The sequence below is a fragment of the Scylla paramamosain genome, chromosome 47 (assembly GCF_035594125.1).
Source record: "Scylla paramamosain isolate STU-SP2022 chromosome 47, ASM3559412v1, whole genome shotgun sequence".
NCBI classification, from domain to species: Eukaryota; Metazoa; Arthropoda; class Malacostraca; order Decapoda; family Portunidae; genus Scylla; species Scylla paramamosain.
In genome coordinates, this window is record NC_087197.1 from 1,427,501 (window position 1) to 1,432,500 (window position 5,000).

A 5,000-nucleotide genomic window follows, 5' to 3' on the forward strand; every position below is an offset into this window, starting at 1 on the left:
CGTTGGATGGATGAATATATTAATCTTCAGAGAGAGAGAGAGAGAGAGAGAGAGAGAGAGAGAGAGAGAGAGAGAGAGAGAGAGAGAGAGAGAGACTTGCATTAACTCTCCTCTTATCTCCCAATGTTAGTGTTACAAGCAGGAGGAGGAAGAAGAGAGGAAGAGGAGAAGGAGGAGGAGGAGGAGGAGGAGGAGGAGGAGGAGGAGGAGGAGGAGGAGGAGGAGGAGGAGGAGGAGGAAAGGAGGTCATGCAGTGGAGGTGGAGATAAGGGTAATGAGATGGGCTTCACCTTTGTACCTGGTCTCCTCCTCCTCCTCCTCCTCCTCCTCCTCCTCCTCCTCTCATCTCCACTCATCTCCTTCACTTATCTCCTCTTCCCTTCTTCTCTCTCCCCTCGCTTCCCTTATCATTTTTTATCACGCATCCTTCCTCTCCCTTCCTTCCTCCTCCTTTCATCTTCCTTCATTCCTCCTCCTCCTCCTCCTCCTCCTCCTCCTCCTCCTTCCATTACTACCTCCCTTTGCTTCTCATCCTCAATAACTGCATCACTCCTCTCCTCCTCCTCCTCCTCCTCCTCCTCCTCCTCCTCCTCCTCCTCCTCCTCCTCCATTAATCCTTGCACCCTCCCCCCTCTTAAACTCCCGCCCCTCCCAAATAATCGGAAACAATCACACTCAATGACAGCCTCCTCCTCCTCCTCCTCCTCCTCCTCCTCCTCCTCCTCCTCCTCCTCCTCCTCCTCCTCCTCCTCCTCCTCCTCCTCCCAGCGGCAGCCAGTGGAGATGTGTATTCATCAGTGTCCTCCCCGCTTTATTCACTCGCTCAAAGGGAGATGAGTGGGAGATGAGTGGGGTCTAATTCATCTTCTCCTCCTCCTCCTCCTCCTCCTCCTCCTCCGTTACTCTGTCATCCTTTATTTCCTGTTTCTTGTCTTTATTCTCCTCTCTTTCCTCTCTGTTATTGATGTGTTCTTCCTCCTCCTTCTCCTCCTCCTCCTCCTCCTCCTCCTCCTCTTCCTCTTCTTCTTTTTTCTTCTTCGTCTTTTATTTTTTTCTTCACTATTACCGTATTTTCTTGTTTTCCTCAACCATTATTAATAGTTCACTACATCCTCCTTCCCCCCTCCTCCTCCTCCTCCTTCTCCTCCTCCTCCTCCTCCTCCTCCTCTTCCTCCTCCTCCTCATTCAACTCATCTTCATAAAGTTTGTGTTTTCATCTTCATGCATGTCTTCTCCTCCTCCTCCTCCTCCTCTTCCTCCTCCTTCTCCTCCTCCTCCTCCTCCTCCTCCTCCTCCTCTTCCTTATTTTACTCCCGGTATGCTGCATCTTAATCATTGCTCTTTTAAATTTCCCATCATTCTTATTCCTCCTCCTCCTCCTCCTCCTCCTCCTCCTCCTCCTCCTCCTCTTCCTCCTCCTCCTCCTCCTCCTTGTTATCACAGCTTGTCTCTCTCAGGAGGAAGAGAAAAATACTTTGCTTTCATTTCTCAAACACGAGCCAGTCTTGTATTTAGCTGCCTTACCCCTCTCTCTCTCTCTCTCTCTCTCTCTCTCTCTCTCTCTCTCTCTCGCAGGTGCTTCATTTTCATTCAGGTATTGAGGTTTTAAAAAATGAATGATCTTCTTTTTAACTCATTCATCAGTTCTGCGTCAGTAAGCCCTCTCATTCATCTGCCTAAAGAAAACGGGGGCCGGGTTGGTGTGGGGTGACTCGGGTTAGGTTAGGGTTAGGTTAGGTTAGGGGTGAACTGGTGGTTAGGTTAGGTTAGGTTAGGGTTAGGTTAGGTTAGGTTAAGTTAGGTTAGGTTAGGTTAGGTTAGGGGTGAACTGGTGGTTGTGTTTGTGGTGTTTGTTGGAGTGGTGTTGCAGTGTTTGTTTGTTTGTTTGTTTGTTTGTTTGTTTGTTTTGTCAGTAGTTAGTGTTGTTTTTTGTATATTCCTATAACTTTTTTCTTTTTCTTGTTCTTTCTTTGTGTTCGCTTTTTTTTGTCAATAGAGGGCGTGGTTTTATTACTAAGCATTTTTTTTTAATATATGTATCTCTGCAATATTTCTTCCTTCCTTTCTTTTTTTTTCCTTTTTTCCTTTTTCGTCTTTCGGTGTATGTTTCATTAGCAGACTTTTCTTTTTCTTATTTAATCTTTCAAGTTTCATTTTTTTCTCTTTCCCTCGTGTATTTCACTAATAAACATTTTTCTTTCCTTTTTTTTTCTATATTGACGTAGTTCCATCATCTTACAACTTTCCTTTTTGGTCTTATTTTTTCCCTCGGTTCTCTAAATATCAATAAATAAGCAAAAAATTATTAAAAAGACGGCAATGTATTTGTTTTTCATATACGTCTCTTACCGTCACCAACAGATGGCACCAGTGTGTTTTGACTTGTGCTTCTTACCGTCACCAACAGATGGCAGCAGTGTGTTTTGACGTGTGCTTCTTACCGTCACCAACAGATGGCAGCAGTGTGTTTAGACTTGTGCTTCTTACCGTCACCAACAGATGGCAGCAGTGTGTTTAGACTTGTGCTTCTTACCGTCACCAACAGATGGCACCAGTGTGTTTAGACTTGTGCTTCTTACCGTCACCAACAGATGGCAGCAGTGTGTTTAGACTTGTGCTTCTTACCGTCACAAACAGATGGCACCAGTGTGTTTTGACGTGTGCTTCTTACCGTCACCAACAGATGGCAGCAGTGTGTTTTGACGTGTGCTTCTTACCGTCACCAACAGATGGCAGCAGTGTGTTTAGACTTGTGCTTCTTACCGTCACTAACAGATGGCAGCAGTGTGGCGCAGTTCCGGCCCAAACTGAACCAAGACGTGGGCACTCTACAGTGTTGGGCGCAGAATGCAGTAGGGAGGATGATGGAGCCTTGCATGTTCCAGGTGGTTCCCGCAGGTGAGAGAGAGAGAGAGAGAGAGAGAGAGAGAGCTGATTTACTTTGTTTCAGGCTATGGAATGTTAAATATATTAGTTTTAGAAGAGGGTTTGAATGTCTGAGAGAGAGAGAGAGAGAGAGAGAGAGAGAGAGAGAGAGAGAGAGAGAGAGAGAGAGAGAGAGAGAGAGAGAGAGAAGCCTTTCAAATATTCCCAGGACATCATATTCACGAATGGGAAAGGAATGTCTCTCTCTCTCTCTCTCTCTCTCTCTCTCTCTCTCTCTCTCTCTCTCTCTCTCTCTCTCTCTCTCTCTCTCTCTCTCTCTCCCATCTCATCACTATCATCATTGGCTTCCTTTCCTCCCATTTATATTTTTATCTCCCATTCCCCCATTTATTACCCCTTTCCCTTATGGACCCTTACTACGGCAGGAGGAGGAGGAGGAGGAGGAGGAGGAGGAGGAGGAGGAGGAGGAGGAGGAGGAGGAGGAGGAGGAGGAGAAAAGCAGTAGGGGCATGATGGTGGAAACTCAAATTTGATAACAGGGAAAGGGTTTTAGCAGGAGGAGGAGGAGGAGGAGGAGGAGGAGGAGGAGGAGGAGGAGGAGATGAAAGATGAGAAATTGCAGTTGTAAAAATACCAGTTTGGAAATGAAATCCGTGTGTGTGTGTGTGTGTGTGTGTGTGTGTGTGTGTGTGTGTGTAGCGTTGACGTAGGTAGGCACACAGGTAACCATAAACAGGTAAACACAACAGGTAAATTAAAACAGATACATTTGAACAATTAAATTTCAACAGGTAAATTTGAACAAGTACTCGTAAGTTTTCACACGTAACCCGCAAAAAGGTAAGCAGGTATACTAAAAAGCAAAATGTGTGTGTGTGTGTGTGTGTGTGTGTGTGTGTGTTGACCTGACCCTACCCGCCGCGTCACAGGTCGGCCGGAGCGCCCCTCTGCCTGTGCTGTGGTAAACAAGACGTATGATTCCTTGGCTGTGGCGTGTGAGCCTGGCTTTGACGGAGGCCTCCCACAGACCTTCTCCGCCCGGGTGAGTGTCTGTGTGTCTGTGTGTGTGTGTGTGTGTGTGTGTGTGTTGTAGTTTCAGTCCGTTTAAATGTCTGTCTATCTGTCTGTTACCTGTCTATCTCTGTCTGTCGCTGTATGGGTGTCTGTCTGTCTGTCTGTCTGTCTGTATATGAGTTTTGTTTATCTGTTTATTAATGAATATCTAAATCAACTGGATTGTTTGTTTGTATGTATGTTTGTATGTTTGTATGTATGTGATTGCGTGTATGCATGGCTGAGTGACTGATTGACTGACTGACTGGCTGATTGGCTGACTGACTGGCTGACTGACTGACTGACTGACTGACTGACTGGCTGACTGACTGACTGACTGGGTGACTGACTGGCTGACTGACTGACTGACTGACTGACTGACTGACTGACTGACTGACTGACTGACTGACTGACTGACTGACTGACTGACTGACTGGGTGACTGACTGGCTGACTGACTGACTGACTGACTGACTGACTGACTGACTGACTGACTGACTGACTGGGTGACTGACTGACTGACTGACTGACTGACTGGCTGACTGACTGACTGACTGGGTGACTGGCTGACTGACTGACTGGGTGACTGACTGACTGACTGACTGACTGACTGACTGACTGACTGACTGACTGACTGACTGACTGGCTGACTGACTGACTGACTGACTGACTGACTGACTGACTGACTGACTGACTTTTTGCCTCTGTCCTCCGTCTTTGTCCTTCCTTTTATCTCTCTCTCTTTCCTTCACATTTTTTATTTCTTCTGCGTGAGTGAGTGTCAGGGCCTCTCTCTCTCTCTCTCTCTCTCTCTCTCTCTCTCTCTCTCTCTCTCTCTCTCTCTCTCTCTCTCTCTCTCTCTCGTCCATTTCCCTTCATTTCCCTTCCAGCTTCTTTTTTTCCTCTTTCCTTCCTCCACTTATTCCCTCTCTCCCTTTTTTCCTCTCTCTCCCTTTTGTTCTCTCCCATTTATTCATTTCTCCTCATCTCCTCTCCCTTCCTCCCTTCCTTCTTTCATTTCCTTTCGTTTCTTTATTCATATTTTCGTATCTACCCCTTTTT

General features: G+C 46.4%; 1 pseudogene; it reads left to right on the forward strand.

The window, feature by feature from the left end:
* Positions 1 to 5,000, forward strand: part of LOC135094881 (hemicentin-2-like) — an 80,535-nt pseudogene that overhangs the window by 68,995 nt on the left and 6,540 nt on the right.